Here is an 18435-nt window from a genome sequence, read left to right on the forward strand (position 1 = left end):
TCTGGGCAACTAGAAACTGCCTTGTGACTTAAGGCTTCTTTTCCTTAGACTGTTTTACCCTACTAAATATTGTAGAAGAAGGTTTTCTTCATAAATGGGTCTGATTTTCCCATGTCACCAGTTTTACATTTCTGTAGTGTACCAATCTAGGCAGAGCTGCTCTAGGTCTACACATCTGGAAGGAAAACCTTATCCATGCTTAAAATTTTCTAAAAGTTTTTGTAATTAATTTATACTTTTGCTGTTACTATCCTGTAACAGTGAGTTGTGTAGGCTTTTTGTGTGCTGTACATTTAGGGGCCTAATGAGAAAAATTGGAAGCGGTCCATCTATTTCTTCGACATTGTCTGGAGGCCACCAAGTGAGGACACTAGAGCCTAGGATGTTACTGTTAAGTATAGGTTTGAAAGGGCGACCATGAAATGATTTCACTCACAGCCTGAAAACAGATCTTCCCCCAACCATTTCTTCCCCCTCGGTACACAGCCCACTTACTGCTACCCTTTGCTCTCTGCCTCAGTAGAGTTTACTGCTGATTTTTTTGTCAGCTTACCATTTATTATGCAGTCTCCAAGGAGTCACTGCAAGAGCAATACAGTGTTCTGCAGGACCAACTTGTTGCTGATTAATAGACTGCTTAGGCTTTGCTTTCTAGAGTCTTGCCCTGGCTCACTAGCTTCCAAACAAGGAATCACAACACTAGAAGAATGATCCCTTGCTGCAGTCACTCTGGCATTATGGACCAACCTAGTGACATTTTAAACAGAACCAGAGTCCTAATTTTAGTCTCTGTGCCTTCAAGAGATAGTAAAGCTTCTTAAGGGCCTAACCTTAATTAGAAGAGACAGACAAATCTTCTTAATCTAAGCCGTCACCATATCTCTTAATGATAAATTACTGTGATAGCATTTCACCTAACCCTGTGGTACTGGGACTAAGCAATCAATTCATGTCCCCAGAGCTAGAATCTGTATGGCTTCTCCATATGGGTAATCCACCAGGCTATACTTAGTGCAGTTTTATTCAAGACTGTACTGGGGGAAGGAGCACTGCACTGTTTTAGATGGAAGTGCTTATACCAAGTGATTTCAGTGCTGGTATTTCTAACTAGCATAAGTTACTCAAATAAGCGATTAACTGGAGTCTAGATATTACATCTTTATAGAGCCAAAGTGAAATCAGCAGTTACAGCAGAGCTGCTTAATTTTTGTAGTGAATGTTTTTTCTAAGAGTAAAAGTGTCTCAGATCACGGAGATTCACAGTGTGAATTAAATTAATTTTGCTAGCAACTATGTGCAAATTTCTTCCAAATATAATGATTAACTTATATGGCCATGAAACTAAGAATCTCTTTAAAGTGTAATAAATTATTGCTTTAGCGTGATATAGAGTTAAGTGGTGTGTTATTGTAAAAGCAAATTGGCGATTGATTTTTAAACAGGCTTGGAATGCCCTGTGACTGTGGGCTGCATTTTTAATACTTGGTTTTCATGACCAGCACGACATGATGTTTCACGAAAATGTGACTGTGTGAATGGTTGGGGAAAAAAAGAAAATTCATTTATTTTTATAGCCAGCCTACAGTAGGTATGTGATATGAGAGTAAAAGTGATATAAAGGTATGATTATCATTGTAGCACTGTACATATTCATGGTCCTTCAACTTAATAAAAGCTGTGATCCAGAACTAAACAATTCTGAGCTTCAAAGAAGCTAAAAGTGATAGGCACTTTTGATAAGTAATGGCATCTTTTGTGCCATTCAAATAGGCAAATTAACCTGAAATACCCTTCCCATTCTCCTTTTTACAACACAGTCATTCATTACATGGATTGGCTCAAGTCAATAGATTTTCCTCTCAAGTCAATAGATTTTTAACCTACTCTTGCACAGATATGAAAGGTACACTGAGGTGAGGCTAACCCATCATTTTGCCACGAACACCCAGCTGTTTATCTCACTTCTTTTTGAATTGTTTTATTCTGTTTTGGTATGGTCTTTTTTGTCCTACGTGCTGCTTTCCTCCAAGCAGTCTCTGAAATCTAGGGTCAATGAAAGAAACAGAATTGATGATGAAAGATGATGAAGTACTGCTTTGCATCTCAGTTTAACACTTAATAGTAATCACACATGAGTAATTTTATATGTGAGGGTCACTTTATGTGCAATTTGACGTTATTAGATTTGGCAATCTAATTTAGTAAAAGTGTAAGGAGCAACTTAGCTCTTGTCAACATTTATCTTTCCTGTTGCTGCTTTATTGACTTGCTTTATTTATATAAATTTTTATTTATATATATATATATAAATATAAATATATATATATATTTTACTTGCTTTATTTATATAAAAATGACAAAAGAGCTAGAAGTATTATTTTGTGTAAGGAAACTTGACTTTCCCTTATCAAACACAGTTACATGAATTAAACATTGTCAAGAGGAGTGGCACATCTGGATTCCTAACTGAAGGACAGCCCTTTTCCAGCCTATCAGAGGGACTTTACTGGGGTGTTGCTTCAGCTGTGAAATGAGTTTCTGTAGAATGAAAGTCTTAATCCATTACCAGGATGCCAGTGGAAAATCAGATGAAAAAGGGAGATCACAGGACACAGCAGTGAATAAGATGGTGAGGAAGGAGGAATTGAGTTTAGATTTTGAAAATACTGGGTCAGGTTGTTTCTGGTATACTTTCAAAGGCACGAAGCAAGAACATATTTGCCCCATTTGGGCATTTTAAAGAACAACAGGAAATGAAACCAAAACAAAGGCAAAAGATAACATGAGTAAGCCCATCTGGACACCTACCTGGGCAACCTGCTCTAGGGAACCTGCTCTGGCAGGGGGGTTGGATCCAATGATCTCTTGAGGTCCCTTCCAACCCATACAATTCTGTGATTCTGTGATTCTCTGTAATTAGGCTTGGGTAGGAACCAAGCATTCTGTGGACTGCAAAGTTTTCTGCCACGGCAGAAATGAACTTCAATTTTTACTGCCTGGAAGATATTCTTGCAGAGTTCTTGCCTTTCTTCTGACTGAACATCCAGTTCTGCTTCATTACTCTGTCCTGTATATTGCAAAATACCTGGATGGAAACTTCATCAGCTTTTTAATTGCTTAAGTGTGTGAACAGATGTAGATTTTGTAAAGAGCTGTGCCTCAGAAAGGGTTATTGCCTCTTTATGTTTTGGACGTAAATGCCCATCACAGGCCACCTCCTAGAGGCGACTAACTGATTCTGACGTGAGTGAGCCAGAGAGAGGCCCCATGAGGAAGTCCTCTGACCGGCCTGAGAGGTTCCTACCCTCAGCCCCTAAGCTCCCTGAGAGAATGTGAGGGGAGACTCGCAGTGACAGGCAAGTGGGAGAGGGCTTGCAGCCTAACCTCTTCTATTTGTACCACTATATCCAGAAAAAGTTGTCTGCACACAACGGTCCTTGTAAGCGGGTGCAAATCCACTGCACATGAAGACACACTAAGTTGGCTAGTACTGATTTTGCTTTGTTTAAGCGTTACACTGTCTGGGAGTATCTAAATCTTCATTGGCGACTTTCAAGGGCAGCCTTAGAGGCCAGGAATTGTTTCTTCTTGTGCTGCATTGAAAAACACACCAAGAAGACTATACACAAGTCTATAAATATCTGGTCTTTAGCCATCTTTCTCTAGCTACAGTGTTTTTCTTAGTCTTCTGTCCCTTTCAGCTGCTGTACTCCAATTCCTTTGCTATGTCTAGCAGTCCCTGCCTGACTGTATAAAAACACGTCCTGTAAATAAATGAGCAAAACCAAGAGGACCCAACCCTGCTTCAGTATAGCCCCTGGCAAAACTTGTGTCAGTGGCAGCAAGAATTGGGGAAAAAAGAACTTTTTGGAAGCCAGGACTTAAACCAGAGGATCTCGGGTGGTATTCTGCAATATAATGTACAGTCTGCTTTCAAATCAAAGCTGATCAAATGCCAGAAAAGACAGCAACTTGAAGTAACATTTTCCTTGGGTTTTAGAGGGCAAGTAGACTGTTTTTAAAGGCTGAAAAGGTTTGGCAATTGTGTGTCTTATGTCCAAACCTCAGCTCTGGAACACTGATTCAACCCCTGTGGGGTTGAGGCTCATACCTCTCTTAAAGCAACTCAGGTGGTAATAAGGGGAGCATGAAGTACTATCTTCGATGATATTGTCAGAGGCTTCACAGACCTGGCTGTAAAGACCTAGGGCACAACTGCGCTAACATGAAATCCCAATCCATTCAATTCTATGGCAAACTCCTATCAGCATCAGCAAGCCTAAGGTTCTGTTCAGTATTCTTTGTGCACAACGGTAAGCATAAGCACTTTTAAATGTACCTATTAAGTTCATATTTCTCAAAACTAAATTGTTTCTATATTTGCTACTTGAAATAAACGGCTTGATTTTTAAGAATCTCTCCCATTTCTGTTATGCAAATACGACAAATTGTCTGACACACCCAGGTGAGGACTTTGAGCAAGATAAAAGCAGTGTGTCTATCCTGGCTCTTCATTTTCCTCTGGGGTTCCATTCCTCAAAGATTAATACCTTCTGTTAACCCTTTTTAAGTGCCTTATGTTTAAGAGAAATCCAGTGATAAATTCCTATCTTTACATCTCTATGACAGAAGAGTTCAGAAACTTCAAGAGGGACTGAAAATTAAGTGAAGACTAGAAGCAAATTAAAAGACAAATAATATTTGACTAAGGGCAAGCTTTGTACATGTCAGGTGTTCCAAATACCCAGAGGAAGGTTCTTGCAGCCTATCTCAGGACTTGCTGTGCAATAAATCAAACCTGGAATACAGAATTAGGGGGATTAAAAATAGGCCCTACTTTAACATATGGGTAGAGCTATAGTTTTGAAATCATCAGTGATAGTTCCACAGTAAGTTTGCAGAATTCATGAATGGTGTGTCCTGAGCGTAGCAGTGCGGTGATGTGGCATGATGAAGGCAGAACCACTTCTGTAGCCACAGCTGCAGAAGGAACAGATGCAGCAAGCATCCATCCTGCTACCTCTGCCTCCACCAAGTCACTTCACTGCCACGGTGGCAGGGACCTGAACCAAGGCCAGAATCACCACTCTGAATTCCATAAGATAGGAATATTCTTACCTGATCTTTCTTCACAGTCCTTTATGCACTTAAATATATAGTTATAAATGTGAGTGTAGAAATGTTTTTGAAATGAGAAAATTATCCTAGTGTGCATACAGATTAAGTGTTCGGTGTACAGAATCATTTCTGGATCAAGATGGGAAAATAGGGCTTGCCTTTCATGGTGGCACAAGATAATTGCATAGCACATATGTATTAAACTGGTTCTAGGTCTGCATAGGGCTCATGGAGACAAGTTTGGGATAAGTAAAATAATTCTGCCCCACTCAAGAGTGCAAAACTTAAGTATTGTTTGATGAATGAATGGTTTTCATGAGGATCCCAGTCTTTTGTTCCTCAAGGCAGCAAGGTCTCTGCTTCTTAAAAAAAAAAAAAAAAGTCCAAATCCTGTAATTTGCTGTGCTATATAGGCAGTTCGAGAGGTGTCAACCTCCAGGACAACTAAGACTAGCTAACTAGGAGGTACTGAAGAGACAATAAAAGCTGGGACCAAGCTGTCTGCCAATGAGAACCCTAACCTGGTTTTATTTTGCATCTGATACATAACAATCCATAATGCTGTAATGTGCAATTGGCTACAGAGGAAAGAAGATCACTTCAGTCTGTAGCTGTCTTACATTGACCGCGTTAAAAGTGCTGTGAGCTTTTGATCACGCCTGACTCCATCTGTTGCGTCAATGACAGCTCTGGTTTAATACTCCAGGCTACATTTTGTGCTTTAAGAACAGCACTCTTATGAGAGACAAATATATGCTTATCAAAAATATAATATAGAAATGATTTACTAAGAAATGACAACTAAATATATTGTTTTTATAGGTACTATTCATCTATAATATTTAAAATTGAAAACCCATGTAAATAAACAAACAGAAAATATATTAAAATGCAGTTAAAATTGAATTAAGGGAATGTTTTTGCTATCACCAAACTAATGACTATTACTGATAATCACAGGGGAAATACAGAAAAACTGCGTTGAAAATAAATGTAATATCTTAATCACAAATACATGAATATTTTAGAGATATAAAACAGGAAAGAGTCTAGGGAGATTAGATCCTCTTACTGTGTACTCCGATGTTTTTAACGTCTAACTTAAGCACTGAGTTTCTTGTGTACAGAGTGCATGGTAGGACCACTGCAGTAACCCTTCAATATATTTAAAATCAATTCTTGGTTCATGCTATCATCCACAACAACAAGTTAACGTAGGTTTTACATGGGAATATAACCATGACAGAAGCTGGATAAGTGCTAATTACTTTGCTTAAGTACAGCCTACTGTATGCTGTTTGTTCATAAAGTATGAATACATTTTAGCTACAAGAAATGCTGGAAGAGACTGAAACGAGTATATTTTTGAAAGATCGAGTTTAAAATTAATTTCAATCATAAACTGATTTATTCACATATGTTCCGTATGCAAATTCTATCCTCTGACTCACTGTTCAATTATTATTGTGGAGAGAATATATTGAGTTCTTCATACCAGAGAGATGAATTCCATTCAGTATGAAATTCAGCTCTCTGAAATGCAGGGTTGAAATTTACGGGTTTGTAATTTGAATAAACACTTAATATTAGAAGTTTCTGTTCAAATAGATAGGCGGAGTCAAATCTGTAAACACTGACAAGTCAATAAGGGAGTTGCCTTGTTGCTAAAGCACAACTTTGTTAGTGATATTATGCCACAGAAGTTATAGCTGTGTTGATACAGCATTCATTATATGATATATTTTCACTCTCTTATGTAAAATTAGTTTATTTCGTTTCCTTTCTGGAAGCATGCATTTTAGTCAATAGGAAAATTAACCAGACTGTTAGAAAGTATTCAGCACTCAAGGGGGATAAAAATTCATTTCTGAAAAGAGCCAAATTTCATTGCTAGGAAATCACAAACTTCTCATGGACCAGGGTGTTAAAAAGATGTGGCTTTGTTACAAGATCTATGGACATTGTTCCTCATAGACATAGTGCTACCCCAATGTTATTGATGCCAAAGGAAGATGTAGAAAAAATTGCCATCCTACTGAACCAGGCTTACAGGCCCAAATTCCAATTTCTTCTGTAGTTCAAAGGGAGCCTAACTATAAATTTCAGAGAATGTTATACTGTTTGCAGTCAGTATGTAAATAGATATTCTTTCAATAGAAATGCATAGAAACGTCTCACTGGATACCTGCATTCAAAGGAAAGTGGTGCTAATGTTTGTTCTAGCTAAGCTTATACAATCTATCGCCTCCACCCTGGCTGACGTCAAACCGCAAGGACCTCACAGAATATCTGTCATAGAGAAGTGCTGCCATTTATTTTTTCCATGCACCTTCCATAAAAAGTTCATTTTACAAGAAAGCATAATTCACCGGTGGCCTAGAACTGAATCCAATGCTGTCTACATTGTAATGCTCTAATTATTAAAGCTCCAAAGATAAGCTGTCTGCTGCTGCAGTGCCAGAAATAGCAGGACAGCAGAACTCAACATCATAGTAGTATTTCTATGTGTATTGCCGTATGCCCTTTTTTAGGCATTATGTAATTCTCGATAAGTCATCTAAAGCTAGTTTTGGGGTCCTTAAAGTGTCACATTTCAATGTTTGCAATAGAGAGAGAGCCAAACCTTCTGATCTTGATGTTACTGCTGACTGGCTCTATCACCAGAGAAAGTCTCAGAGCCTTCTTTTACCACATCACTGTGGATGATACGGTTTTCTATCTAGATTTCAGATGTAAACAGTATTTTTATTCCTCTGGAATTTCAATCTAAACATTTCTAAATCAGTTATCTTTACAAGGTATGTGCCAAAATTTCCATAAAATAAGGTTGCTTCTATTTTAGAAGCTGCAAACTGTTACACAGGCACTTGCCTAAAAACACATTAAAGAATAGTAGAGAAATGAGGAAACCAGTTTCCTAACTGAGATTCTTTACTCCTAGGTTGTAACCACCAGAAACATATCTTTCTGGGGTAGAGGGTTGAGTGCTGTTTTTTAAAAATAGTAATCAGTATAAATCCACGAATAAAAAACATATTAAAATGATTTTTTTCCATAATCACATAAGCTGTGTTATACAAAAGAAGACTCATCCCTGCCAGAAAAGCAGTAATGATTTAGCCTCTTCTATTCCTTTACATTCAATAGAAAATAAAAAAAAAAAACAGGCTGAGGAACTCTGTACTGTTATGAATGAAATTCTGCCACAGGTCAATGTCTCTAACCCCAGGAGAAGGCAGGAGGGGTATGCTAGAGCAAAATCTGACCAACCCTGTACTACTGCTTTTAATACAGGCAAGCATCCTCCTAATTGGAATTAGCTCGTGGCTTGAGGGAAATGAAATAAGCAATAAACTTTATTATTAAAAAAACAACAATGAAAAAACCAGGGCAAATATTAGGTACTGCTCCACAAAGTAAGAAGATGAATGCTTTAATACTTACTAAATTGATAATGAAATGAAGTGAAATACGTAAGAACCTACCTGTACAAGTTGGACAGATGCTGCATCCAGAATGGTCTGAAATCTTCTGTATTTTTGTCCAATACTGATGGTTTAGATCTTCATAGTTGTAAACTTCACAGTAATCATATTTGGGACTTCTGTTTCTTGGCTTCTGTCTTGCTCTCTTTCTTTCTCTTTCTGTCTTTTGCTCTTTCTCTCTCTCTCTTTCTTTCTTCTCCTTCTACTGCTTTGTTTATACCTTGTAACTAAGCACCGTGTGGCGTGGCAAGTGGTGGCTAAGCCAGAAAGCAATAAGGTTCCTTCTTTTGCTTGCAAGCCCAGCCTAGCAGCTCTTGGTCTGAAGTTGAAGGCAACGTCATGGCTGCTGAAGCTGTTTACACTCTTTCTTCTTTCTTTTTTTTTTTTTTTTTTTTTCCCCGATAGTTCACCCACCAGGTAATAGAGTCAGCTTTTAGGAAGTGGCTCAGTATAAATCTCTGCGTCCATCGACATGTAAGAACTCAATTGGATTACCTGACGCACACGGGAGCCTTACATCTAAAGCCCTGTAGACTGATGTCACTTTCAGCCCCCTGCCAATCCAGACAGAAGGAATACACCAAAGCACATGGGGTTAGGATGGGCTAAGGGGGTGAGTGTGTCTTTTGTGAGCAGCAAAATCCTTCAGTCCGTATCAACAATGTAGATAGAATTTTGGTGGGTTTGCCTGGCAGAAAAAAAAAAAAAAAAAAAAAGAGAAAAAAAAGAGAAAAAAAAAGAAAGTAAAAGAAACTGAAAGAAGCATTTTTGTTTGTTTTATATTGACCAATCTGAAAAAAATGGTTAATTATGGCAAGGTGTAGCTCTGTCCAGAGCAGAGGAAAGGGAGCTTGTGGGGTGCTGCAAGGCAACTGTGAACTGGGCATAAGAAAGTGGAAAAAATACCTTAGCAAAATTTCTGTTGTACTTACTCAAGAAGCTCTTCATATTAAGTGCTCCTCCACTCTTCTCAATTCTCTTTCTCTTGGCATTCTGTTTTATTCCTTCAGTCTTCAAAACAGTTATCTTCTGGTTTGAGCTAAATAAAAATCCCTCTGCCTCTAAAAACTCTAAATTCTTCATTCATTTACTTCCAAATGGTAAAAAAAGTCAGAAGAAATGATCAAAATCTGTATTATGTATTGTAATGTCAAATATCCACTTCTAAGGTAACATTAACGTCCAGATAGAGCAGACAGCATCTTATTTTTAAAAGTGACACTGGAAAGTTTGATGACAGAGCAGAAAATGTGGTAACATACAAAAGGTCAAAAGCTACATCAAAAAAATTTTCAGATCAGGCAACCATCTCTTTTGATCTCCGTGTCTGTGGTAGACACAAGTCAAGATTATTTTGCCACCAGAAGCTGAAGTCATCATTACACTAGATCCTCATTCTGTCTGATTTATCAGCTGACACTCAGCCATGTTATTTATGTCTTGTCTTGCCTTGGACTCTCATTGTCTCCACTCCTGATTCTTGTCCTTCAAAAGTGCTCTTCTGGGCAGTAGCTGGGGGATACTTCACTTTCTCCTGCCAGCTTGGTATAAGCATTCCACAAAGCTGAACCTATTTATTCTTTCTCCCTTTTTCCCTGAGCAATGTGATTTGCAAATCCAATTTCAGCTACCATCTTAGTGCCAATGCCTCACAGATGTCTCCACTTTAGATTTCTCTCTTCATGTCCAGCTTGGATTACCTCTCTTTGCCTGTCTTCATACAACTAGTCATTTAAGTTCAATATGGCCAAAATTAGCACCCATAAAGTTAGCACTCATTTCCTTATTTCTCACTCCTTTTTTATTTCTTAGTCACCGTGAATGATACCACTGTTATCCCAAGCACATACCCTGTGATTCATCTTCAGTTTGGTCTTCTTCCTGAGTCAACTCTTCCACTGTATCTGGACCTTGACATGTGCTTTTGAATAAAAGTTACAAGCTGTGGTCTTCTGTATGAATCTGTAAACAACATTTATTCAGGCTTTTATCACCTCATATCTCAATTGCTGCAAATCCCTCTCTTCTGACAGTGACAAATACAATATTGCCTCATTCAAAACATCACAGAAACATCCATTTTGCTGTACTCTTTCACTGGGCACATCATTCATCTTTTTATGTCCCTTCACTGGTGCATTTGTAGCTACCCAATTTTATTTAAGTAGATGTGTGTATGATGCTTTTTGTAGAGTTAATAGGGCATGTGGCTTGTTGAATCATTTTGCTAGAAATAACGTGTTATGTGAATATGCTCCCATTAAGTCAGGTAGAAATGTTGATTTGATTAACTAATCAAAATGACTAAATAATTTCTGATCCATCACTTTAAGAAAAGATTCGACCATTCTTCTTGTGAAAACATGGGCCTGATTCTGACTGATCAACACTGATGGGAAACTGTCATAGTCCTGTTGATGTAAGCAATTGTTCTGGATTCATGAAACCAAGTTCTTACTCTTGGTTCCTTCATGATTCTAAATAGTCATTGAAAACAAGCATTTGGGGAAATTACTCACCTTCAGTCTGAACCGAAGTGGTATTTCGGACTCACATACTCAAAACAGACAACATGAGAGCTTCAGCTGAATTCATTCAGTTCACCTATTGAATCCATTACTGTATACAGGTGACATGTATGTGATTGTGGCAAAGTTTATGTAACTAGATCGCTATGAAAGAAGGCTAACAAGATGAAAGACTATTTAGCCCAGTGGAGGAACTGCTGGATGGAGGCTTAGGATCTCCCTTATGTTCTTCCAGCTTTCTGAGAACTGGCAAGGATTAGAATCCAATTATTCTCTGACATTAATGCCTTTTCATCCCACAGAAGCTGAAGTGTGGGAAGCTCTTAAAGTTTACATAAAGGTGAGGATTATTATTTACTTTTCAGCTGATGGTGGTACAAGCAGGCTGTCAAAACTACAGTCACAGGTCAGGCATGGTGTTTCTATTAAACAGAGAAGACTCACTTTTGTTAAGTTTTAACAGTTTTTAGTTCAGAGTCCCATGGAGTGGACCACAAACTGCTTGAGTGATCAGAGCTAAATGGAGATCACTTGAACCTTCAAAAAAATCTCCCTTTTTGTTTCAAGTCTGCTCAAAGTCATATAACAGAATTTTACTCCTTCTGACAGGGAACTTCCATGCATCATCCCTATACTCAATATAGACAGTTAAAAGATTTGTTTCCATGTGCTTTCTAAGCAGATTGGAATAGGTCCAGTTATCTATATTTAGGTTAGCGAAGTAGTACAGGGATGTGAGTCTGTGCTCTTGTTCTGGTCTTTGCAGTCAGGAGTATTTCACATCAGAGTCTTCATGAGACACCAGGTCTGATTTGTGTGCCCTGATCTCAGTTGTGAAGAAAAAAGAGAAGTCGATATGTACGCAAGGATCTAAGTAAGGAAATTAATTACAGGTTAATATCTGAACAAACATATCTGAACATTCTGGTTCTGTCTATGAAATAACTCATAAGTAAATGAAAAAAAAATAAACTGAGAATGGAGGAGGGTGTTTTTTAAATTTGTATTTGAAGGGGGCAGGAAGACAGCATAATTCAATTCTTATCTGCCACTGGTGACAGTAACTGGTTTACCTTAAGAACAATAGTTGGCAAAGCCTGCATTAACCCCCTGAGAGTTTCTAAATCTCCAGAAAGTTCTATGAGATGAGACCCAATTCAAACCTCATTTTTTAATACAATCTGTTTAATTTCTTCTTGCTTCTTTCACTGCTTTTGAGATGTGATGTGAGGCAATAAAACATGATTGAACAAGTAGTTGATGTTTGTAATACCCGACTGCTGCTCTGCTGATCCCAAAAGTAATTCAATGCTAGGCAGTATTCCTATGAAATGTCTTTCAGTGCATCTTTCTAGGATACAAGAAGAGAGGGTACGAACCAAGTGCTTCATGATAAAAGGTACAAGCTGGCATCTTTTAATGGCCAAATTTTCACAAGCTGTAATAGAGTCACTTACTAAATAAGAACTGTAACTTCATAGCATTAATCCAAGGAAAAGAAAGAGAGAAGCTTCTTTAAAGGTTTCTGGAATATGATGATGGAATTCCCTGTGTATACACTATGTTTCATTTAAAATAGACATTTTATTCAGCAGCGATATGGTTATAAGGAAAAAAAAAAAATCCTCTCTCTTGGGAAAGAGATTCTGTCTTTATTTGTTCTTGGCCTCCACAATGAAGCCTGCATACATTCAGATATACTTGTGTATTGCAGATTAACACTTTACTTACAGAGTGAAAATTGTTTTTTTCTGCAACAGTTGAAGTGCCAAAATATATTTTTAGTTGTGACAGAGAGAATATATTGCCAGAATCCAGCCCAGTGAACCCACTGTCTAATGCTGTCTAACATTGTCCTCAGATAATGCCAGACCCCAAGAACTTTTCCTAAATTCTATGAAAGCTTGCCCATGCAAAATTTCAATTGACTAGTAATATAAATATAACACTGTGCTGTGTTAGTATCAGTGTGTAGAAATATGAGGCGTGTGATACCATAAGCACTGTTTCCTAATGGTTAAACTCCACTTCTCTCCACAAACAGTTTCCAGTTGGCTGGGCATGCCTCCCTGATTGTGCATACTCTGCTGCCAATTTACTCAGTCCGCCAGCTAATATAAATAGACTGTTCCTGGAATTATGGCAGCTCAGGAAGACCTTTGCAGGATCCGTGAAGAAGGGGTTAACGAGATTAATGACATTTCAGACAACACACAGTTTCTTGACTGGACACACAGAAATGGCCCTTTGGCTGAGCTGGTGTCCCTGAAGTATCCCCGCGAACAAGGTCCCACCATCACAGACACGTTTATAACCTGTCGCATGGTGCCCCACGGTGGCTGCTTTCCCTCTGTTACATTTGCCAAAGCCAGCAACTGCTCAATTGATTTTGATTACTACTTAAAAAAAAAATCTTAATATCAATTAATGATTATTTGCTAATAGTCAGAATTCAACTGTAAAACATTTGGCAATTAGTGCCTTTTTCTAGTTCTCTTCAAAGAGGAATAGTTCCCTCCACCTACTTGAAGTTGATTTTGTGCTGCTTTTTAAGACATAACTAAGTAAAAAATCTAGCTGTTAGAGTGTTTCTATTATTAGGTTCCTTTTGATTTGTATGGTTATCAAACTAAAAGATCTTAATGTCTGATGAAGCTATCAACAATTAGAATGTGTGATTCTTGGTTCATTTTTTGTACACTTTTCAGGCTGTGTTATGTTAATTCGGTTTTTGATTATAATGAGTTTCTAGCACATTTCCATTTCACTTTCTCATGTGAAATGGAACTTTTGTGCCACAACCAATAGTAAGGAGATGTTTAAAGATATTACGAAACAATTTTGTTTACTTCACATAGGCATTTGTATTACTTCTGGAATTTCCTAAAATGTTTTGAAGTTTGAGCTTTGCTTCCACATACATCTATCTCCCTTAGCAAACAGTATTTATCAACCTATTTTCATAGGAGGACATGGATGTTGATCCTGGCTGTGACTTATCAAGTGCTAGTGTGGAAAAACTGCCTACCCAAGTACCCGCAGTTCCTGCTGATCTCTTCGTGATGAGAGAATTGGTGAGGCATGGAGGGGGTTTCTTTTGCTCATTTCCAACAGACAGCTTGCACTGCTGCAACATACCTAGGTGCCTGTGTGATTATGATATATAAATGTTTAAAATAAATAATGATAGAATTACAGTGGCTGCATGTTTGCACAGGTGGTTCAGGCTGAGTAGTCCAGTGAAATTCAACTTTTTGCAATGCAGTATATTGAAAATTGCTTAAGAAATGTTAGATGGTCCTTTCTTGCAAAAAAAATCTTTAAATAGACAACCGAAAAGATATTTTAAAAAATCCGTACATGCAGTTCTTTACCTGTTTGTCTAAATGTTGCTATCTCACAGTTACAACTCATGCTTAGAATATCTTGTTTCTATTTTCAGCTTGTCTAAAATGACTGCAGGCATAATCAAATATTTGCTTGCAGAGCAGCTATTGTGGTTTAAGGAGTTGCCACGTTGTATCTGTTCACTACAATCCCACTCAGCTGAAGCCTGTTGGGTTACTATGTGTATTATGCTATTCATTTTTGGTGCAAAAATAAATCCTTATTCCTTAATATTGAAGTTCTGTGGGTGAAAAAGGTAATTTTATATAGCTTTGTTCTGTTACTTGATGCTATAGTTTCTAATTTTTGATATTTTAATCATTGGAATTTGGGTCAGATAACTCAGATCCATTGCTTTGACACCAGAGATTTCCACCTGAATTATGTTTGCTTTGTAGTTTATAAATATTGATATGTTAAAACAGTGTTCACTACCAAGGATGTGGTAATTGATAAGAACTTAATGAAAATACTCAGAAATGACAAAACTACATCCCTAATGCAATCTCATGACTGCTGAATCCAGACATTTTAATATGATGTTCATAAATATACTGTTATTCCGATGTATAGGAGTGAGAAAGCTTGCAGTATTTTGACATAATTCAGAGTTTTTTGGCACTGCTTTTCTATCAGAATATTTATTAGACACTCAAAAACAGCGTATTTTAAAGCAGCAGTCCAAATACAAGACTAATGCTGCTTGGACACCTAAACTAGGGAGTTAAAAAGTTGCTTAGAAATACATCTCTGTTTAGAAGTGCCAACTTTGAAAACTATAAAATCTTAATGAGAATTAGATTGTGCCTTGGAAAATAAATGTGACAAATCTGGATTCTAAGCAAAACACCGTTTTGTACTTTAAAGGGACTGTTATCCTTCTGTACTTGCAAATCTTTATACAGCCTTACCTTGAGTAGGATGATCAGGAGCAATAACTCTTCCCAAAAGATACAGAGTACCGTCAATCACCTGTAAGGCCACGAGCCTTGTTGCACATAGCCATGCTGCCTGAGCACAATGTCACCCCACCTGTTTCTTGCAGTGGAGAGACCAGTGGTTAACACCGGAGGTCCTCTTGCCAATAGAAGGGATCATGTGAAGATACCACAACCTGTATCAGCCAAAATCAGCAGGGCTAATCTACCTGCTGGCGAAGATGGTTATGACCTACCCAGATTAAATTTTGCCTGCAGCGTGCTTTGGGGAATTCATGTTGCCCCTTCTGCCAGCTGAGTTTTGCCTTTGGCAGACATAAGCATGGCAGGGAATGCAATGTCTGACTGTGATCTAACATACTTAGCAAGGTGAACTCTCAAACCAGGAAACTGGCTAATTCAGTTCTGGGACTGTCCCGTGGAAGTGATCAGAGGTGAGGTGGGAGAGACTGTCAGTCTCGGAAACACGCTTAGAGCCTCGTGGGATCTAGAAAGCCCTGGGGGAAGAGTCTGAGCAACAGTTTTGTTTTGTTTTTTCCTATAACCATTGTGTATATGTCTATGGGGAACCGCAAAAGAAGCACTTTAACATATGGAGTGAAAATGGGCTTGCTTAAATTGAGAATTTTAAGGGTGGAGAGTGCAAAGATTTCCATAAAGTGGGCATATGAGTAGTAGTATATGAACTGCTCTTTGGAACTGAAGCTTTTAACATCATGATAGTGGGTGAAGCTGGAATTTCTGAAGCAGACCTTTAGTATATCCAAATCTGTGCCTATTACAGCCATGCGGAAGGACAAAAGCTGCTAGCAACAACAATCTCACTGTAATATTTGGCATCTTCAAAAATGTGGCATAAGCCATTCAAATGTTTGGCAAAGTGTAAGATGTGATATGTCCATTTTACTGTGCCCTGTGCCCATGTGGAAGATTTTATGTTTTGGAATACTGTTCCTAATTTCTTTTTGTACTATGTGGTGTAAATGTATGAAAGCTTGCTTCAAGCATATTGACATGGCTTCGAAGCACTGAGAAGCCTTGTTTCGTCTCTGAACAGGGACATTTGTAGAAGAAGAAATGAAGAAGAAAGAAGAAAAGAATTAAGAAAAGAAGATAAGAGGAAGAAAATAAAGGAAAGAAAGGAAGAAAGAAAGGAAGGAAGGAAGGAAGAAAAGAAACCAAACAAAACATTGAAAAAACAGTATGCACATCAGGTGCCAAGAGCCAAAGGCAGTGGCAATGAATAACTCCAAATCTCACAGCGAGGCACTGAAGATTTAGAGAAAAGACAGCGCCAGACCAGCTGCAGACCAAGAAGACGTTCCAGGCCCCAGACGCCCAGCGATGAGACCAAGCGCTGGCAGGCCGGGGCTGCCAAGGCAGAGGAGGATGCCGAGGAGCACAGGAGGACGGGTGCCGGAGCACGAAGGGGCCCACCTGCAAGGCGCCCGCTTTTGGCTAAAGCCCCAGCGGGCAGGCAGCCCAGCCGGCCGGCTGCGAGGTAAGGAGCGGCTCCGCGAGGCCACCCGGCCCCGCAGCGCCCAGCCGCGGCGGGGACAACGCGCCCCCCGTCCCCGGGCCGCCCCCAGGGCTCCGTGCCCGGAAGGGGGCGGCCCGGCAGCGGCGGGGCCGGTGCCCACGGGCGGGGCGAGCGGAGGGGGCGGAGCAGCCGCAGCCGCGGCGGGCGGGCGGAGCGCGGCGGTGTGTGCGCGGCCCGGCCCCGGCTCATTACTCAGCGGCCGAGGCAGGAGGCGGCGGCGGGAGGCGGTGAGCGCGGGGACGGGGCCGCGGCCCCCACAGGGCTGGGGACGGGGTGTGGGGGGGAGCGGGGCCGAGGCGGGGCGGTGCGGGGCGGTGCGCGGGGAGCGGCCCCGCCGGGCCCGGCCGCTTTGTTTACGTCCCCGAGCGGTCGCAGCGGGCAGGGAGGGAGCGGCGCGGCGGGGCCGGGCCGGCCCGGGGGGCTCCCGGTGTCGGGGGGTTCCCCGGTGGGCTCGGCGCGGCGCGGCGGGGCCGGGGGTGGCCGGGCGGGTAATGGCGGGGGCCTCTTTGTTGGTGTGACAGGAGGGGCTGCGGGCTCCTCCTCCTCCTCCCCCCGGAGCGGGGGGCACCGGCACGGCCCGTGCGGCCTCTGCTTCCAGCCCCGGCCCTCGGCGGAGGGGCTGCGGGCGAGGAGGGGGGGGGTGCAGCCGTGTGTCAGCCGCCTCCGGGGTGAACTGCCGTGACCTTGCTTTAAAAGCGCCTCTGGACGCTGAAAATGTGCCTCTGGCGTGGTGTAGCTGCTCCAGCTGTAAGGGCTTGGGGCAGGTGGGCAGCGTCTTTGATTTGCCTTTTCCTTTTCACATTTCTGGTAAAAGGACCGAGCAGTCTCTTTGCAAATTTTGACTTGCGCCTTGATTTCTCAGTGTTGCTAACAGCATCCAATTTTACTCCTGAAGCCTATTTCTTGAGGCTTTGCTCTGGAGTGGTTCCACCAGTAAAGCTTGACCTGCTAATCTACAAGTATGAGTCCCACTTGATTATTTTGTTCCCCCAGCTACTGAAATGGATTTGAACAAATACTGAAATTCAAAAAACACACTATCATATAGAATGGGCTTGCTGAGGTCTTTCAGACAATCCCCAAACCCTCCATGGTTTGGCCTATCTGATAATGTAAACACAAAGGGTGTTATGCATGTTCGTGGCAGGAAAGTATTGCTTGCCCTGGGGCATGTGCCCATAGAATTTAGCACGCCTCTGTCACAGCTGGGTTTCATTTACAGGTGTGGAGACTTGACTAGTGATGGTCTCAGTTTACAGGAGACCCAGCCTCGCTTCTAGAGGTGCCAACAAATGCACTTCTAGGGCAGAACAGTATTTGAAATGCCTCTTACTGTGTCTATGTGTTTGCAGGTATATTGGCATCTTAGATAATTTTGAAATGGCTCAAAATGTTACATGAAGAGAAACTGGGCCAAATCTAGTTAAGAATACAGTCCA

General features: G+C 40.4%; 2 protein-coding genes across 10 annotated transcripts in view; one reads left to right on the forward strand and one right to left on the reverse strand.

Moving 5' to 3' along the window:
- FRMPD2 (FERM and PDZ domain containing 2) overlaps positions 1-11232 on the reverse strand; it is a 77600-nt gene extending 66368 nt beyond the window's left edge. For 3 of the 5 annotated variants that reach the window (XR_013952561.1, XR_013952562.1, XM_080596964.1), the window contains exon 1: positions 8604-11231. The gene's annotated coding sequence lies outside the window, so the exon portion shown is untranslated. Of the gene's footprint in view, positions 1-8603 lie in introns of all 5 variants that reach the window. The other 2 variants (XM_080596963.1, XM_080596965.1) reach the window with 2 other exon arrangements.
- The window catches only part of MAPK8 (mitogen-activated protein kinase 8), a 255148-nt gene that overhangs the window by 186561 nt on the left and 50152 nt on the right, over positions 1-18435 (forward strand). For 3 of the 5 annotated variants that reach the window (XM_080597002.1, XM_080597000.1, XM_080596998.1), the window contains exon 1: positions 17076-17223. The gene's annotated coding sequence lies outside the window, so the exon portion shown is untranslated. Of the gene's footprint in view, positions 1-14097; positions 14206-16513; positions 16958-17075; positions 17224-18435 lie in introns of those variants that run through there. The other 2 variants (XM_080596999.1, XM_080597001.1) reach the window with 2 other exon arrangements.

Source organism: Anser brachyrhynchus (assembly GCF_964034855.1).
Source record: "Anser brachyrhynchus genome assembly, chromosome: 6".
NCBI classification, from domain to species: domain Eukaryota; kingdom Metazoa; phylum Chordata; class Aves; order Anseriformes; family Anatidae; genus Anser; species Anser brachyrhynchus.